General features: G+C 41.2%; 1 protein-coding gene across 2 annotated transcripts in view; it reads right to left on the reverse strand.

The window, feature by feature from the left end:
- The window catches only part of TENM4 (teneurin transmembrane protein 4), a 1,359,030-nt gene that overhangs the window by 1,275,304 nt on the left and 62,973 nt on the right, over positions 1-20,753 (reverse strand). The gene's annotated exons all lie outside the window — the stretch shown is intronic.

Consider the following 20,753-nt stretch of genomic DNA (forward strand, 5'->3'; position numbering starts at 1 on the left):
CATCTGACTCAGTCTGGTCCCTGGGAGATAAGTTCAGATGAGAACTTCAATTCAGGTGAGAAATGGTGATGACTTGGATGAGAGAGGAAGTAGGAGAAGTGGAGAGAAGTAATGGATTTGAAAATGTGTTTTGAAAGTAGTACTGACATAACTTACTGATGGGTTGGAAGTGGAGAGTGGGCAAAACAGAGGGGTCAAGAATGATTACAAGTTCTTGTACTGGCCAACTGGATGAATGGGTGATAAGCTACAGAGTCCACTGTGTCCTGGGTCCTAATATGAGACCATAAACAAATAATTTATTCAACAAGCAGTTACCGAAAGCCTGTTGTATGCCAGGTATAGTGCTGGGCATTGAGTATACTAAGATGACTCAAATTCTGATCCTGCCCCTGAAGTATCCACCATAGAACATGAGACATATGCACACAATGAATGTATAGCTCCCATACATCCATCAGCTGAACACAATTAAAGGACACACAGTATTAAATACTCCAATCTCAGGTAGAAATCACAGAGTTATTTCCAACCTTTCTCATCAAATCTTTTTGTGTACTGTGGCAGTTTGCAATTTCATCTCTTCTTTTAATTTTCTATAATAGCTACAAATCAGAAATATCATTATTTGGTGACCAAAGAAATGGCATACCATTTCTCATTTAAACATAATTTACCACTCCAATGTGAGTTCAGTGTCTATCAGGAGTAGGAAACTGCAGGCTAAAAATACATTGATCTAAATATCTACTCAGTTGCTAAAAGGAACACAAATAGATTCATAAGTAATGAGATGATTGACCTTACACCACTAACAGTAAATACTTTCAACTAGAGATTTCCCTGTAATTGTTGTAATTAAGGACACCTTTCTGGATCTATACTTTTGGGGTGTGTGAAAGTCACAAATGTGTCATGAACCCAGATCAATGGACATTTGCCAAGCTCCATCAACACAGCCTTTCTGGGCTTCGTGTTCCAATCACAGCGGATATGGCCAACTTCTAAAAAAAGGGAACATTCTGTGCTTTTGAAATATGAGTGGATATAAAAGACAGCAGGTGGCTGAAATTGGATGGAATGTTCAAATTTTAATTAAACCATCAATGCAATTGCTAATGATAGGAGTATCAACAGTTTGTGGAAGGAATAAAGACTGAAGCCAGTGAGAAAGTAGAATAAGTTAACAGATTTTTGAGACTATGTTAGATAACTCACTTAGAGTCATAAGACTTTAAACTTAAGTCAGTCTTCTTCTTGTGTAATTCTTATCCCTTTTCTTAGGTATGGTTACATGCCCCTTCAGGATGCCCTCACAACCCTCTGCATGTACCTCTATTTTGTGTCCTCCTCTTGACAATGGACATTGTATACAAATGGAAGAGCAGCCCTGAGTCTCCATGGAAACTTAATACTTGGAGTGTGCAGGCCAACTTCAAGGGTCTCTGATAATCCTTTAATTACATGATTATTAAAAAGATATTGTAATAGTATTTTTCAGGAGCCTCCTCTGTATCAGACATATTTAGGGCTCTAAATACATTATTGCATATAGTCTGCATAAAAGATTTCTAAGGTAGGTATTATCACTTAAAAAATAGAAAACTGAATATCAGAAATGTGAAGACCTTGTCCAAGGTCACATAGCCAAAATATGGTAGCACTAGGATTCAAACTTAGGCTTATAAGTATTTAAAAACATTCAACACTGGTCTCAAGCTCCTTGTGGCCAGAAAATAAATTAGTGTGAAGCTTGACATTCCGTTTTTCCAGGGGTGGCTATATATAGTCTTAGAAACAGAGTCAGTGATAAAACACTTCTCGCTGGCCTACACAAGCCAAATTTGGCATTACTGACATAGGGGGTTAGGTAGTTCTTCATTGTTGGGGACTTTGCTGTGCATTGTTGAGTATTTAGTACCATCACTGGTCACTACTTATCGGATTCCAGCAGCACCTCCTGAATTCTAACAGCCTAAAATACCTTCGGACATTGCTCAATATCCCTTGCCCCACCTAGAGAACCACTGGTCTACATGTAGAATACTAATTCTATCTCAAGCTTCTTACAAGGACAGTGTATGTGTGTGTGTATGAGAGAGAATGAATTTATTACAGGACTCCCTCCAGCTTGACTATAATGAACTCCACCTGCAAGTGAAGTGAGACAAAAAAAAAAAAAAGACTTAATGAGTTGCTAAAATGTTCTAAAGTTAATATTTAACTCAAATGGGATCAGCACTTTCTTGGAACAAAATGTGTAACTGAAAGACAAAACAAAGTCTTTGCAAAGGCGCTTCTCTGTTGCATGAATCAGGCCCTGGAGCCCCACTCCACTAAACTTTACAGCACACATTTTCTAAATGGCAACTAGGGAAACTAGACACTAATACTGCCCACCCGCCACCCCCCCCCCCCCAATCTTTTAACAATGCAGAAAGGAGCCATTGTGTGCCTCACACCGGTGTAAATTATACCATAAATATTCATTAAAACACAAGTCTGGAAACGCACGCTACTTTTACAGATGATGAGGCAGAAAGCAGTCAGAGGGACCACTTAGATGAGGTCAAAGGGAGCGCACGGGACTGAGGAAGAAGTAGAGATGGATCTCCTGCAGTGATTAGGGGAGTGCGGAGTGTGGGCTTAAGGAGCTATATTTATTGAGTTTCTCTATGTGAGACGTGCATGTAGTAACTATTCAAGAAATCACAATCATAGTCCTGCCATATTTAAAGAAACCACAGTAGTCACTGATTAATTATTGGTGCTGACCGTACAAACTGCTCTACATAAAACAAACAACAAAAAAGGGCATTTAGTCCTTGTCCATCTACACATGCGATGTTTTTTGGCTTATTACGCGCTTTATCTCATTTATGATTATCATAACCCCAAAAGTCAGTCTAATATTTCTTACTTTACAGATGAGAAAGGCAAGGCAGAATGACTTGCCCAAGGCCATAAAACTAATAAAAAGGGGCCAAAATTTGAATGTAGGTCTGTGAACTCCAAAGTCAATGTTCTATTAGTTACATTACTGTATAGAGAATGTAAAACGTAATATACTTTATGATAGTTCACATTAGCTTTATTGACGTTCAAAATAATTCTTTTCTATAATAGGGAGGGCAAGTTATGATTTCTAATTACAATGAGCAAACTGAGCCTTATTCCTCATTCAAAACCATTATTCCCTGCACCCCACCCCCAGGGATATTACTGAACTTAAAACTAGAAGCAAAGAGAATCATTGGCATTCCTAAGGCTCCTGTTGCTTGGGTCACAGTGGCTGGGGCTTTTTTGGGTCACCAGTTTTCAGCTGTGTGAACATATAAAAGACTTATCTGCACCTCATTTCCTTTCTCTGAAAAATGACATTAATAAAAGTGCCTAGTTTGCAGTGTGCAAGTGACAATTAAATGAGATCATACATATAAAGAGTTTAGAAGAGTGCACGGATATGGAAAAGATCAATAAATGTTAGTTAGAGTTATTATTTTCATTCTTTCAGCAAACATTAATTGAAGACCTACTGTATGCAAGATGGCTAGCTAGTTAGCATGGGGAATTCAGCAAGTGTTTATTGAGCACCTGCCATGTGCTAGACACTATTTCAAGTGCATAGGTTATATCAAGGAACTGAACAGACAAAGGTGGAGTCATCGTTGTTCTTCCTGTGCCCCCTACAGTATAATGCATGTACTGATATGGGAGTCCTGCCAGGCTGATCACTGCCAGGTTGTCACTGCCAAATCCCTTCTCCTAACCTTTCCTGTTCTCATTCTTCCATCCCTTCTAAGCATGCCACGTCTCCAAGCAAGTGCAGAGACGCAGAGCGTATTAAACACACACACACACACACACACACACAGGTTTAATATTCAATCTATGCAGGTGCTGTTAATATGCTCATACATTATCTCATTTCATCCATTTAATGCTCATAACAGCTGTATGAAATACATTCTTTTTTTAATTTTTAAAAAAGATTTTATTTAGGGGCGCCTGGGTGGCTCAGTCGTTAAGCGTCTGCCTTCAGCTCAGGTCATGATCCCAGGGTCCTGGGATCGAGCCCTGCATCGGGCTCCCTGCTCCGCGGGAAGCCTGCTTCTCCCTCTCCCACTCCCCCTGCTTGTGTTCCCTCTCTCGCTGTGTCTCTCTCTGTCAAATGAATTAAAAAAAAAAAAAGATTTTATTTATTTATTTATTTATCTGAGAGAGAGAGGGCGCGAGAGCGAGCATGAGCACGGTGAGGGGCAGAGGGAGAAGAAAGACTTCCCGCGGAACAAGAAGCCGGATGTGGGGTTGGATCCTGTGACTCTGACTCTGGGATCATGATCTGAGCTGAAGGCAGATGCTTAACTGACTGAGCCACCCAGCTACCCCCAACTGCATTCTTTTATAATTCTCACTTAACAGATGAGAAAAATGAGTCTCAGAGAGGCTAAGTAACTTGCCTGAAGCTGTACAGCCAGTGAGTAACTGGTCTGTCACTGGAAATGTGTGCTCTGCCCCCCAAGGCCCTCCCACAGGACCTTCTGGTATGTACCTTCCTGATGGACTCAGGCACTCAAACATCCATACCCTTTCTTGGGAAACAGTCATCCTTCAGGGAATGAAAACATACTCTCTTTTTAAAGGCAGGAGAGCCCTCTTTGGAAGTGAAAGCTTGCTGCTTGACTAAGATCACAAAACTAAGAAGTTGAAGAGCCATAATTTGAACCCAGATTTAACACAAAATATTTCCAGGTGTATTTTGCGCTGTGATCTTTTTTAGCAGTGGTGGGATTTAGGGTCAGATGGAAAATTTGGTGTGAGCTGTTCCTTTACAAACGATCCCCAAATGAAGCCTTTTTGATGTTCTCTCTAAATGAGGTTAGACAGCCAGATGCAGGGATACACTGGACGTATTGAAGGAAAAAAAAAAAAAAATTAACATGTGTTCTAGTATCAAAATACACTGCCTCTGGCATACTATGAGTAAGAATTGTTACAAATCCTGTAATTATTCTTGGGATACATTTCCATTTTTATCTTAAATGTGTTCGTTCATGAAATGTAAATACTTAAAAAAACATCACTCATTTTAAAACCCTATTTTGACATTTTGAGACTTAAAAATACAAATTTTTAGAGGACTCTCCATTAGTGAGCAATGAGGCGGGGTGGGGGAAGAATTAATAGTTTGTTCAAGTCACAGATCAGGTTACAAAACTGAGACCAGAGAGGTATGGGATTAAACAGTGGGAAGAGTATGGTGAAGGCAGGTATAACACTTGCCTTCTTAAATTTGGAGGAAAGTGAGAGAAGAGACAGAGAACCAGTAGAAGCACAAAAGGAGGAAGGGAGGAAAAGAGAACCCCTGTGGGTAGGGAATCAGGGAAAATTAAAGATAGGGAGAGAAAGACTTGGGGGGGGTGTATCTGCAAGGTATGAAATGGCAAGAAAGAGGGGAGAATGAGGGAGTGGTGCCAGTGGTTAAATTGAATCTCATTTAATGTCGCTTACAGATGCCAGTAAAATTAGAATGGTAGAATTTTTATTTCCTTTTCTTTTTAATAATGTACTGTCACAATTAGCCTGAACCACATGGGATCTCTAAATTTGCAACTGTTATATAAATAATCCTTGGATGGAGTCTAATTAGGAATAACAAAGCCAAGGAAGAAATAGATAACCTAAACGTATTCAATATCCATTTAATTCAATTCTAGTCAACAAGCATTTATTGAGCACATATTATAGGGTAGATACTCTCAGAGTTCAAAGATACAACTCATTTCCTGCCTTCAAAGAACTCATACACTGATGTGAAAGAAAAAAAAATGTACCATGCACATTACAAGACAGTGTGATACTGCAAGTATTTAAAGTATATAAAATATAAAGAGAGTGATGGAAAAGGCTTCAGAGAGGTTGGTGGACTTCAGAAAATGCTTAGACGTTTGCCAGGCAAACAAGGAAGAGAAACAGTCATGAAAGGACCTGACCAAATGACCAGAAGTATGAAGTCGCAAGGACTACTTGAAGACATTCTAGTGCATTCTTTCTTATGTGAAGATGCCTCTTAAAATGACCTGAGTGTATGTTACAAAATGGAAACTCCAGGCCCCAGCCCGATCTCTGCATCAGGATGCAAGTGCGTTTATTTTTTTAAAGAGATCTTCCAAACAAATCTGATATATACTCCTTTTTAAGAGCCAATTATTTGAGTTTTCCAGTAGATAGGATGCAAATTGTGGAGCAGGTGCCAGAAACAAAAATTATTGTAGAATAGCAACATAAACACAGACATTAAATACAGAGATCCCTAGACTTCTTTTCTGCTTTGAAATGATATGGTTATGCAGTTACATTTCCACGTGTGGTACATATCTTGTAGTAATTCCATCTAGAGCTTTAAAGCTTCTACGATAAAGAAATTCCACCAGTAAATAGAATTTTACATTCTTCTCTATTTTATTATGGACTGCAATAATATTCTTTGTGAAGTTCACAGCCTCATTTTAACCCAGAAATGGTGTACTTGTTTGGACGTGACAGCCAGGTATATGAATAATCCCCAAACAAGCCCACTAACCTAAGGATTCTCCCTACCTATATGAACCTTCTCTTTCCCTGCCTCTCTCTTAAGTACTATTTGGACAATTAACCTTCAGGCTTGTGTATGTTTCTTTCAAGTATAGTTCTCTAAGAAAATGGAAGCAAGAGACAAACATGAGAACTGTTTTCACATAATTATGTTAGACTGGCTTTAAGAATGTGTGCAGAAAATGATAGGAAAACATTTTCCATCACCTTTGTTTGGGTGTTCAGTGTTCTCAAGTTGGCAGCCCGGAGAAACTGAAAATAAGTCCCCTGGCTGATGGAGGTGACATAATTTTAATAGATATTAAATGTCATATGCAAAAAGTTGACAAGTCTAATTGAGTTTTCTCTGATATTAATCAAATTAACTGACATGGAAGGTTTCTAAGCCTAATGAACAGAGGCCACTGTCCAAATCAGTTACCATCCAAATATATGCAAAGATGGACAGAACTAATTGTGCTTTATGAGCCAGGCATCTGGATACTTGGAGAGAAGGCAGGCCTTGGAGCTTTGTGTGCTGTGGTTTACCCCTTGCACGTCCTTCTCTGCACACAGATAATGAGTTCACAGACAGTACAGAGTGTGTCTTTTTACATATCCCTGCAACCCAGGGTCCTCAGGGCCTGCATCTGCCTGTCAGAAAGGAGGCCTTCAGTAGAAGTCTGATCAGAGAACAGATAAATAAATTCCTTACAGCATTCTCAGGGTTGGGAACTCCTTTATAGCTTTCTTATCTCCAAACTCTCTGCTGAATGTAGCTTCCTCCAGGGTGGAAACAATTCCATTCCTCTGGATTTCCAGCTCCCAGATGGGCTTTAAGTAAAGGGTCTGTGCTGGACATCTTTAGTTGGCCTTGCAGATCCACTGTCCACCCCTTTCCACTCTGTCCTTTGTCAGCTACATCAAATCTCCCTTGAGCTCGGGTTTCTGGTTGGTTTGGCCAACTGATGCCCCAGTAGGAGTTGAGAGGGATGACAGAGAGGGAGTGAAGTTGTGGTACCTTTTCTCAGGCTCCCTTCCTGCACAGTCACCTCAGACAGGCTTTACTCCTCTACCAGTATTACGGACCCTCAGAGAAACTAGCTTGACAGTTCTCTTTCCTTCCTATTTTCAGTAACATCTCCCTCCTCCTCAATTCAGGCTTAAGGATAGTATATCCCACTGTCATTAGCATTGTGTTGCTGTGCAGTCTGTCCAAACCATTTTGAACAGTCTCCTTATTGAACTTACCTTGAATTTTCTAGTTTTAACATTTGTTTCCCTTTGGGGCTGTAACTGATAACAAATGATCAGATCTGAGGGCCAAGATGGGATATACATTGCAAGAGATGCAACGGTAGGTGAGGAGGCCAGGTCGGGGCTAATATACCGATTCCAGAAAGAGAGGCAGATGGCCTGCACCAGCAGTGCTACTGGAGACATTTATTTTATTTTTTGCAAGTATATTATCCTCTCTCTAGCCTATAAGTAGCTCCTTACATGCAAGAACTTTGCCTTCTGCAGTCTAACCCTATCCACTTCCCTCTCACCCTTCCGCTTCCACCAACCCTACCCTCCCAGGTGTGTTGCAGGGCTACCTGGCACAGGCCCACCCTAGAAAACAATGAAACCCTACAATAATGCAAACTGGGATATAACAAGATGAATGATTCACTTTTATCCTCTGAATCTGGCTTACCTGGCCCTATTATTAACCTTGTAATACTAATACAACTCTGCATTTTGTGAGGTAGATTTAGATTTGCTGAAGGAACAAAGGAGTGACTGAATATTGGGGACTGGGTAGAGGTAGTCTGACCTTCAAAAGTGTAAATGAGGGGCACCTGGGCAGCTCGGTTGGTTAACTCTTGATTTTGCCTCATGATCTCAGGGTCATGAGATCGAGCCCTGCATCGGGCTCTGCACTGAGTGTGTTGCCTGCTTAAGATTCTCTCTCTCTCCCTCTCCCTACGCCCCGCTCACGCACTCTCTCTAAAAACAAACAAACAAACAAACAGACATAAAAAGCAAAAGTGTAAATGAAACTGCATCAACTAGAAAATAAGCAACTTAATGTTCTTGTGAAAAGACTATCTTTCACCAATGGGGAGGTCAGGTGATTTATAGATTAAGGTTTATTTTATCAGTGGCCACAATTTGGGGTAAAATTGCAACTGTAACAATCATTTCCTAAGTCCCTTTCAGTTTAAAAAAATATATATAGGGGCGCCTGGGTGGCTCAGTCGTTAAGCATCTGCCTTCGGCTCAGGTCACGATCCCAGCGTCCTGGGATCGAGCCCCGCATCGGGCTTCCTGCTCCGCGGGAAGCCTGCTTCTCCTTCTCCCACTCCTCCTGCTTGTGTTCCCTCTCTCGCTGTGTCTCTCTCTGTCAAATAAATAAATAAAATCTTTAAAAAAATATATATATATCCTTTGTCTTATTTGTTCTCAGTTTTATGTTTGAGTTCTTCAAAAGAGAAACTAAGACTCAAACCCAGGGCTTCCGACTCCTATCTTTCTGAACACTCAGGAGGTCCCTCTTTCCAAATAACCTTTACTCTAAACTTTATGTTCTGCTAAACTAAATTGCAAACACTAGAAATGGTGGCCCTTTGGTTGATTAATAAACACAGTACTCCACAGGAAGGCAACCTGAATTCGTGCCATCATCAAGCCATTATGAGAAACAACATATTAACATCAATACCTCAGTTTAAAAGCTTGCATTTAATAGTCTTGCATTTAACAAGCTTCACTCACTTAAATTCAATCTTTTCCTTTCCCAGTTCTGGAAAGTGAGGAGGTATCTTTGGCATACTGAAAAAATTGTTCCTTGGGAGTTGGCGGGCGAGGTTAGGGAGACAGGGCAGAGACCTGATATGTAATATCTGTAATATCCTATGCAATATCGGTTTATTTGTTTTACGACTATGAGGATGTACCTAGGACACACATGAGGCCAAATTCTTGTTTCCCTGTGTACAAGCTAGGTAACTTCTCTGAGACTCAGTTTCCTGGTTTGTAAAATGGAAATAATAATGCACCTTTCATAGGAGTGTTGTAAAGATTAAGCAAAATAGCATTGGAAATTTCTTAATTCAGTGCTCTGCCCGTGGTGTATGCTTCAGCTTATACCTTTAAGTGCCCTGAAATTGTCTCATACATTACACTCTCACAAAATGCATGCAAAGTTCCACAAAGGTGGGTGAGTTGGGGGGAATTCTTCTAGTATTCCCTGTGAACACTCAGGACCCTCCTTGCTCCTGTTCCATTCCAGTCTCTGTCTCGTTCTTGGCACTTAACCTTGTCTTTTATGGATGAATATACAACCCCATTTAGAATATATCCTTGGCACTTTGTTCACCTGAATGGGGCCCACAGAGCTCTTTAAGACTGATGTCCTGGTTATTCCTGCTTCTAGCTGCTTCAGGTGGGCAAACACGACCCCACATGTCAGTTGTTTGAAACCCCATTCTCTATGACATTTTTTTAAAAGCTGGACCATTCCTTCCCTGAAGGTAAGAGGACCTGCAGATTTATAATGGATACTTCGTGATAGTTGAATTTGAAAATAGACTTACATTTTAAATTATTGCAAGACCCTTCTGAACTTACTTGATACCTCTATCAATAACATTCCCATTTTACTGTCTGTGCTGTCTACAAACTCACAATGCTGCTCAGTGTTTTCTGAGTGTCCAGAGCTCAGGAAACTTATGGGGTCAGTCATAGAGGGCGGATAGGGTTGCTGCAGTGGGAGCCTTCCAGATACCTACTTAACACTACTCTAGAAGTCACTATTTTTTCTCCTTTGCCCAGAGATAAATTTAATGCTCTTTGGAGAAGGTCTTAGCTCTACTGAATGTGATCATTAACTATATGAGCTTACTTTAGTTTCTTAATCCACCTGGCACTCTGTTTATGCATAAAGTGGGAGAAATAAAATCTACCTCCCAAATTATTGTGAAGACTGAACAAGTCATTCGTTCATATAATAAACTTTATGGCACCACTTCCATGTGCCTGACTCTCAGCTCAGTGATGGAAACAGAAGGATGGGTGGGACCTAGTTCCAGCCTGGCAGAATCTCAAAGTCTACAGAGGGAGAAAGACAAAGAACAGGCCTCTCAGGCACCCTGGGAGGAGTGCTGTGTGAGCAAAGAGCTGCTTTATGGAGGCCTGAGAAGGTCCAGAAGAGACTCCCGGAGATGACACCCAAGCTGATAAATGGAAGTTCTTTAGACGCGGGTAGATGCATGAGTGCTACGAGGGAGTCATTAAGAGGGCGTTCCAAGTGGAGGGAGGAGATTTTGTGAAGATACAGAGGCCAGACAGTTTGGAAGTTCAGAGAAGATGGAGGGCAGAGTTAGAGAAGTGGGGTGAGGAGGACGAGGGGTAGCTTTGGCAGAGTCAGAGAACCAGTCAGAAAGGGAGGCCCTTCTTTGCCTATCCCTTCCCCTGTGGCCTGGATTTACAACCTTGTTTTCTCTTCACAAGATTTTGTGACTGTCTTCGGAAAGTTTTCTAGCTTCTAAGCTTGACCTTTTCACACTTCTGTGAGAATTATTATCATAAATCTGATTCTGTGGTTCTGCTGTTAGAACCCCTTACTAACATCTTTTCATTTCAGGAGCTGTCCCATAAAGCCATTTTGGGAAACATCTGTCCTGAGAATGCTTTGGGCTTCAGACTGCGGAGGGGTGATGGAGTGGTGAGCATGAAGTGTTCCATGGGGAACATGTCTGAGAAGCATTCCATTTCATTCCCCTCTGAGAAGTCCTGTAGTAAAGGAATGTGTTAGGTTTAAGCTGGAATTTCTTGCAGTTATTTTAATCACTGAACTCTTCTGTCTTTGTTTCTCCCCATAGATCTATTACCATGGACCGGGAGGTTGTTCACAGAGCCCAGCGTGGGCAATGCTGGCATGTGGGGTTAAGTACAGACTTCTGAGGAGAACATACATTTATGACCTGGCTCCTCATTTCTTCAGCTTTATCTTCCATTCTTTCCTTTTTTACCATATCTCTAGTCCCATGGAATGACTTGAGGTTCCCCAAACATCATGCTGTTGTGAGGATCTGAGGTGTCTCCTGGAGAGAACTCAGCTAAAATGGAGAAGAATGCAGATGCAAATGGGCTTGGCTCAGGATCAAGACTGAGGTCTTTGGAGGGACTTAGAAGCTTTGAGTGCAGCAGAATGATATACCATTCCTGTGGCCATATGGGTACACAGATTCCGGCGTCGGCCTATCAGCCAGGAGTGCAGTCTGTGCCCTAACTGTGCATTTACTCAGTTAATTACCTTCCTAAGCCTAGTTTCCTCAGCTGTGAGGTGAGGTAACAATCATTCCTGCCTCAAGGGCTACAGAGAGGATTGAACATGAAATGCCTGGTATACTAGTTGGCACATGGCAAAGCATTCAGTAATCAAGCTAGCCCTATTTATGCATAATTATTACTCACTAACTAATGATAATAACAGCTGATACAAATATAATGCTTACTATGTGTCAGGTACTGTTCTCAACATTTTATACATACTCATTTATTTAATCTTCACCACAACATTAGGAATTACTATCATCCTCATGGTACAGATAAATGAGTCATTTTATAAGTCACACAACTAGTAAGTGGTATAGCGGGATATGATCCTAGGAAGTTTGTCTCCAACACCTATACTTTTAACTACTGCCCTAAATAAAAGTTAGCAAAATAATAGAAGACCTGTTTCACTAAAAACCTGGTAAGTGATCTGGGAGCACACAGAAACATCCCTGTTTCAGGCTCTTGCTTATAGAAGGAAACACACACAAATGAGACATAAAGGCAAGCTCCCTCATTCCACGAGATACCCTGATGCAGGTTTGGCCATCAGGAGCAGTAGTCAAAAAGGAATGACAATGGTCAGCTAGATTGGAATTGCTAAACAGCACACAACAGTCTAAAAATTTCCAGAAATACCTGTGAGTGTTTTGTAGGGAATGGGAGGTTCTGTGCCAGTAGACTGGGACAAACACCAGTAGTCCCTACACTACTGCAGTTAAATGCAAACCTACCTATGCCCATGGGTCAATAGTTTGGGTGTGTTCCAGCTTTTCTGTCTCTGTGCACACCCTCTCTCTTGTTAGTGATTCTTTCCTTGGTGGGTGCTCTGAGAGAATATAACCTGAGTTGATCCTTTTACTTGTACCCTCCTGTCTTACTGCTTCTGGCCCTAACTATAAAAGCTGTTCAATAAATGCATTTTAAATTAAATTATATTGAAAAATCAAAGAAAAGCCCAGGTTTATAACCATGAAATGCTCATAACAACTGGCCATCCGATACCTATAAGGTACTTATTTGAACTTATAAAAAGCTGTCATGGAATAAATTCTTCTTCCAAAATAATTTTTTGCAGTTTGGAAGTGACACAAGCCAACTTGCAATGTATGAGCAGTTTGAAATTAATGTTCATCTTTCAGCTTTTTATTAAGTTGGCTAAAAACCAATCTAATTCCATTAAAAAAATGTTTCTTCTCTTTAAAAAAATCTGAGGGAAATGGGGAAACCATTGCATCTTTTTGAAAATGGCAAAAGCCAAGTGCTGGACCTTTTAGTCTTGGAGACAAATGAAGTAATGATTTTATTTTGGATAGGTTTCGTGTCTAAACATCATGGCTCCTGCTAAGTTCTCTCTGATTTATGACTTGATTTTGGCAAGGAAGGCAGTATGGTACAGGGAAGAGCTGTGTCCTGCTGAGGGGATTTTGAATGATCCACCTTTCACCAGGGGTGACTTTGTTCAAATCAGCCAGCAAGTGGCCCTGCCCAGGCACCGTGTTCTAGGCACTGTGACTACAGCAGTGAACAAAGCTGGCCTGGTCTGGTCTCTGTCCTTGTGGAGTTCACAGTCTGGTAGACTACAATAAACTAGTTGACTCTCAAGTCTCACTTTCTTATAAAGGAAATCCCTTTTTTGAGTCCTGTATTTGAGACAATGTAAGGGATCTAAAATACTGAACACTACACTCTACGTGAACCCCATTTCCATTCCCTTCCTACTCCTGTTCTTCCCTTCATTTTACCCTATGTCGTCTGGGAACCTGACCTTTCTTTTTCAGTCTCACTGCTTGATGCTCTTCAGGCACCCAGATCTGGATGTTTAATCCATCCCTAGGTCTACATTGCTCCTGACCTCAGTTTCTCCCCAGAGCCAGCCTTCTCTCAGTGGCCCAGTGTGCTCACACATTATCCTTTTCTGACTCACCTTGGGCTCCTGGCTTTTCTTCTGGGACAAGTCCCAGTGTCTCCCAACCACCATAGGCCCGACTTTTGCTGGATGCCTTCCCCTATACCCCTTGACGAGTCCTGGCACAGGGCTGCAACACAGTTTCCTCCTGAAGGCCTAAAGCTGAGCCACTCCACTCCTCCACCTTTTTATTTAAGGCTGGGAAGACTTGCACCACAGGCGTCTAGCTTTTATACTTGAGTCTCAGAGGTACCTCAATTCCTCAAGGCTCTTGGCTCTGAAGTTTTCAGACCATGGAAGCGCGAAGCACCTGTAGATATAAGTATTTAGCCCTGAATCATGAATGATGGGAATCTTAAGAAACAGTTACGTGGTTAGTTAGGAAAAGCACAGAGTAGCATCGAAGCTCAACAGAACTCTTTGGATCTGTGAAACTGCCCAGAAAATTTCAGAGGATAAAGGACTCCAGGCTGAATGTGTGCTGCTTAATGGCCTGTAGCCAGGGCAAGCTCTCAAAATCCAAAGCACACTTTGTAGGAAAGGGGAGAACTGAGGTCTCTGTGTTCAGTTGTAAGAGTAAAAGTGACTTATTTCAGCAATCCACAGTGCGTTTATTAATTAATTCATTCATTCACTGTCAACAAATATGTATCAAGTTTGTATTCTACTTGCCTTGGTCTAGAGAGACTCTGGGCAGGTGGACCTAATCCTGCCCTTCATGGAGCTTACATCTGCATCAGGGGAACAGACAATATCTATGTGAACAAATGCATAAAATAATATCAGTGAATCTGATAATGGAATAGTGGCCAGGAGGTGCTATTTAAACTAGGATGGGCAGGAAAACATTGCTTCCTGATAATTGGCCAGGTGCCTGGCATTAGGGCTAGGAGAGGATTTTTTTTTAAATTTTTATTGTTATGTTAATCACCATACATTACAACATTAGTTTTTGATGTAGTGTTCCATGATTCATTGTTTGTGTATAACACCCAGTGCTCCATGAAATACGTGCTGTCTTTAATACCCATCACCAGGCTAACCCATCCTCCCACACCCCTCCCCTCTAGAACCCTCAGTTTGTTTTTCAGAGTCCATCGTCTCTCATGGTTCGTCTCCCCCTTCAATTTCCCCACCTTCATTCTTCCCCTCCTGTTATCTTCTTCTTCTTCTTCTTTTTTTTTTTAACATATATTGTATTATTTGTTTCAGAGGTACAGATCTGTGATTCAACAGTCTTGCACAATTCACAGCACTCACCACAGCACATACCCTCCCCAGTGTCTATGACCCAGCCACCCCATCCCTCCCACCCCCCACCACTCCAGCAACCCTCAGTTTGTTTCCTGAGATTAAGAATTCCTCATATCAGTGAAGTCATATAATACATGTCTTTCTCTGATTGACTTATTTCGCTCAGCATAACACCCTCCAGTTCCATCCACGTCGTTGCAAATGGCAAGATTTCATTCCTTTTGATGGCTGCATAATATTCCATTGTATATATATACCACCTCTTCTTTATCCATTCATCTGTCGATGGACATCTTGGCTCTTTCCACAGTTTGGCTATTGTGGACATTGCTGCTATAAACATCGGGGTGCACGTACCCTTTCGGATCCCTACATTTGTATCTTTGGGGTAAATACCCAGTAGTGCAATTGCTGGATCATATGGTAGCTCTATTTTCAACTTTTTGAGGAACCTCCATACTGTTTTCCAGAGTGGCTGCACCAGCTTGCATTCCCACCAACAGTGTAGGATGGTTCCCCTTTCGAGGAGAGGATTTCTCAACCTTGGTACTATTGAGACTTGGGCTGGATAATTCTTTGTTTTGGGGGAACTGTTCTATGCTTTGTAGAATGTTTAGCAACACTCTAGATGCTAGTAGCTTCCCCCTGCCTGCAGTTGTGACAGTCAAAAATGTCTCCAGACATTGACAAATGTTCCCTGAGCACTGTGGATGCTAATGGATTTGGGGCGATTTTTTTTTTCTTCATGTCATTCCCAGCATGAAGCACCAAATGCCGAAAGATAAAGTCCTTTTGGTTCAGTCATCACAGTAATGAGATTCCATCAGATCTGGTCCCAGAAGAGAAAAAGCTGAAAGCCTAAGGTTTAATAACTCAGGTATAAAGCACAGATTTGGATAGACCTACCCTTTTGTCAGAAGGAAGTTAGAACAGAATAATGGAATGACAATGGGTTTCCCACAGGGAGAGTGGGAACTCCGTACTACCTGTGTGACAATTAGCAGGTTACTAGGCCTTGCTGCTCTTCCATTTCCCTATTTGTAAATGGGCTGTATAATGTCCTCCTCGCTGGTCACAACTGTAGAAGACTTTGCTGTGAGGCTTAAATGAGGGGACATATGTACAGTATGTGGATCAATAAATAAGAGTTCTTATGGGGCGCCTGGGTGGCTCAGTCGTTAAGCGTCTGCCTTCGGCTCAGGTCATGATCCCAGGATCCTGGGATCGAGCCCCGCATCGGGCTCCCTGCTCCGCGGGAAGCCTGCTTCTCCCTCTCCCACTTCCCCTGCTTGTGTTCCCTCTCTCGCTCTCTCTCTCTGTCAAATAAAGAAATAAAATCTTTAAAAAAAAAAAAAAAAGAGTTCTTATGATGGTTACTGTCTTTTTGATTTATAACTTGGAGTTTATATTTAAATTTATTCCCTAGTTTGAGTTCAGTCTGAGTGCTGTTGGATTTCTGGATTAATAAAACCAAGTTGTTTAATTGCATTCATTTATAGACTTTGTTTTTTTTTTTTTTTCAACTAGCTTAAAATCTCCAGTAGTCCTTAGAACCCCTAGCTTTTGAGAAAAGGCCCCAGTTTTTCCTCACCTCTGGGTGCAGTGGATGCTAATGGCTTTTTGAAGTCTGTGGCTCAGGGGACACCACTGGCTTGGGTCACAGGCTGAGCTGGGTGAATTCCAGGGCACTGAACAGCCCTTAGGTGAGCTGTCTGAAGCTTTGGGCTCTCAGCCTAAGCAGAGCTGTGTGACATACCCAGTGGCCTTGTGGAATCAATCCTGGATGAAGCCCAGAAAGTCCTGGGCTTAAACCTTAACACTGCTGCTCACTCTCCAACTTACCCTGTGCAATCACAATGTTCTGGGGTCTTCGTATCCTTGTCAGGAAAAGGGGCATGATGATGACTCTCACTGAATGCTTGGGACTTGAGAAAAGGCAATTACTGCCATATTGGTGCTCCTATAAAATTCTGTGCCTTAATTTGCTGTTTTAGTGTCACTGAGATTTTGTAGTCCAAGAGTGTTTTACAAAACAAGGCAGGAGCAAAAGGAAATGTTACCAAATACAGGAAACTCTTGAATTCTGATGACCATAACTTCATTCTGAGAATTTAGCTGACTCTCAAGAGCAGGCTTCCCTGAGGAACAGAAGCCCAGCTGGCAGAAAGAAGATCACAAGTTTGATAAATTCCCTTCTTAGAGAGCCGTCATACATAGTGACAATTTACAAGACAGAATCCTAGACATGCAAAACCTCAAGTACCCTTAGACATTATCCATTCCTTGGATTTACAAATGCTTTTAGTGGTAGAGCCTTTTACCTGCAACAAACCTTTTAATTTGTAAGTGAGATGGAACTTTAATATGTAAGTGAGACTAAAGCCAAGGGGTGGGTGTGGGAAGGTGCTAATCAGGTACATGAAGAAAATAAGTTGGAAGTAGTTTGTACTCTAAGTCAAGGCAAAGCACAGGCTAATAGCTGCTTTAATTTGGATGGACCAGGCTGCCTCCCACGGTCTTCAAATCTGTGTTTCTGCATCTCAGAGGCAATTACTCCTCACTAAAATACTCCTGCAAGTAGCAAATACCATCACCATCATCCTTACAGGGGATACTAAATTGGAGAGAATCTTAAATTCCTTTTACATGCCTCACTTAATTTCACCATATCTCACTGTGTAAGTTGAAGAAAGTCTTCTTGGTTTCCTTCAAGCAGCCTCTCCCAGTACAAATACCTCTCCCCTTCATCAGGGCACTTGAGTTCTGAGAAAAGGGAAAGAATAATCTATTGAGTTTCTTCTTCACACTCATCCCCTTCTTCAACCATCTTTCCCCACTTAAAAGAAATTGTCTGGGAAACCCAGAGATTTTTTATTTTTCCTGAGTAATGTGCTCAGCAGTGGTCCCTCAGACAAAGCCTAGACATTTGCTAAAGCCCATCACCACACAAGTGTCTCCTCTTCCCTGAATTCTAAGTGTTGTTGCAAAATGCTTGATAAGTAAGTGTGAATAAGATAATTACCTACTTCCATTTCCAAAAAGGCTTGTTGGCAGGTGGAGTTAGTAAGACAGAGCTCTCACATTCAATAATAGCTTTGTAAACATTGTTTTCTCCTGTTTAGATGGAATAACAAATAATTTCCAGTTTTCAGATAAATGTTATCAAGAAGGTGTTAATTGGCATGAAAATGTCTTATCATTTATTCTTCAGATAGCAAATTTTTAAAATAACTAATTCAAGCAAGAATCATTTCTAGGAGAAAAGAGTCCTACTGAGGGCATTCTGAATTTGGAGTTTTCAGGAACTGACATGTTGGTCAGCCACTCACACACAAGGTAAGACATCACTTTTGTGAAGATAAAGATGCTGTTCAATCCTAACCTAGCTTGCCTCCTTCTCAGAACCAAGGCTACACCTCTATGTCGCCTGTCTTACCCTACCTCAGCAGAGACTGTCAGCTGAGCTGTAATTCACAGGTGTCCTGGAAGTGAGGGGGGACAAAAGGCCTGGTTATCCAACTAAAGATTTCATAACCAAATCTGCTCTATTCCCTCCTTTTAAAGATAGGAAAATTGGGGCCGGCTATATTACAAAGCTGTGATCATCAAGACAGCATGGTACTGGCACAAAAACAGACACATAGATCAATGGAACAGAATAGAGAACCCAGAAATGGACCCTCAACTCTATGGTCAACAAATCTTCAACAAAGCAGGAAAGAATATCCAAAGGAAACAAGACAGTCCCAATAAATGGTGCTGGGAAAATTGGAATGAAACTGGACCATTCTCTTATACCACACATGAAGATAAACTCAAAATGGATGAGAGACCTAAATGTGAGACAAGAATCCATCAAAATCCTAGAGGAGAACACAGGCAGTAACCTCTATGACCTTGGCCACACAACTTCTTTCAAGACACGTCTCTAAAGGCAAGGGAAACAAAAGCAAAAATGAACTATTGGGACTTGTGGATATGCAAAGCAAAGGAAACAATCAACAAAAGTAAAAGGCAACCTACAGAATGGTAGAAGATATTTGCAAATGACATATCAGATAAAGGGCTGGTATCCAAGATCTATAAAGAACTTCTCAAACTCAACACCCAAAAAACAAATAATCCAGTCAAGAAATGGGCAGAACACATGAACAGACACTTCTCCAAAGAAGACATACAAATGGCCAACAGACACATGAAAAAATGCTCCATATTACTTGTCATCAGGGAAATACAAATCAAAACCACAATGAGATTCCACCTTACACCAGTTAGAATGGCTAAAATTAACAAGACAGGGAACAACAAATGTTGGTGAGGATGTGGAGAAAGGGGAACCCTCTTACATTGTTGGTGGGATTGCAAGCTGGTACAGCCACTCTGGAAAATGGTATGGAGGTTCCTCAAGAAGTTAAAAATAGAGCTACCCTACAACCCAGCAACTGCACTATTGGGTATTTACCCCAAAGATACAGATGTAGTGAAAAGAAGGGGCATCTGCATCCCGATGTTCATAGCAGCAATGTCCACAATAGCCAAACTGTGGAAGGACCCAAGATGTCCTTAAACAGATGAATGGATAAAGAAGATGTAGTTCACATATACAATGGAATATTACTCAGCCATCAAAAGGATAAATACCTACCATTTACATCAACATGGATGGAACTGGAGGGTATTATGCGAAGTGAAATAAGTCAATCAGAGAAAGACAATTATATGGTTCCACTCATATGTGGAATATAAGAAATAGCAAGGATCATAGGGGAATGGGGGTAAAACTGAATGGGAAAAAAAATCAGAGAGGGAGACAAACCATGAGAGACTCTTCACTCTGGAAAATAAACTGAGGGTTGTGGAAAGGGAGGTGGGTCGGGGGATAGGGTAACTGGGTAATACTGGGCATTAAGGAGGGCACGTGATGTGATGATCACTGGATGTAATATGAAACTAATGAATCATTGAACACTGTATCACAAACTAATGATGTACTATATATTGGCTATTGAATTTAAATAAAAAATTTGGAGGATGGGAGTCAATCTCACATAGTTTAAAGACATGAATATGTATGGTGTATGGAAGGATGGTTACTGAATTGCTGTTAATTTTAATAACGACAATCCAATGAGTTCACATACATTATGCTGTTTGAGAAAAGTACGGTTAACTATTTACACTCCCCACTTTACAGATGAAAATACTGAGACTGAATTTTACATGAGCAGTGAGTGCTGGAATGGGAATTTTTTTTCCAGTGTCTACATGTATCTGTAATCCTGCACTCTACCGTGTTGCAACTCACTTTATGTTGACTCCTCTCAGATGGAAGGGAAAGAGGAGAGATGAAGACCAGGTGAGATGCAGCTTGAAGCTGGAAATGAGGGAAACTGGGGGGATGGGATTCGGACAGCCCCTTTTTTCTCAGGAAGTGAGAGGAAGCCATCTGCTCAGATTAGAGGGTCCAAAATAAGGGATTACTGGTCAGGAATGGGGACAGAGGAAAGCAGCTGGACTTTAGAATAGTTATTGATGAGTATGTGAGGAGTTAACATGAGAGATCTTTGTGGTCTCTTCAGTGGCTTTTTTTTTTTTTTTTCTGAAATAGCACTACTTCCATGAAAAGGGCACATTTCCCAATTGTGCTCCCAAATGCCAATCTAACCTGAATAAGTGAAAGGCCATAGCTTAA

This window comes from Phoca vitulina, unplaced genomic scaffold, assembly GCF_004348235.1.
Source record: "Phoca vitulina isolate PV1807 unplaced genomic scaffold, GSC_HSeal_1.0 scaffold36, whole genome shotgun sequence".
NCBI lineage: Eukaryota > Metazoa > Chordata > Mammalia > Carnivora > Phocidae > Phoca > Phoca vitulina.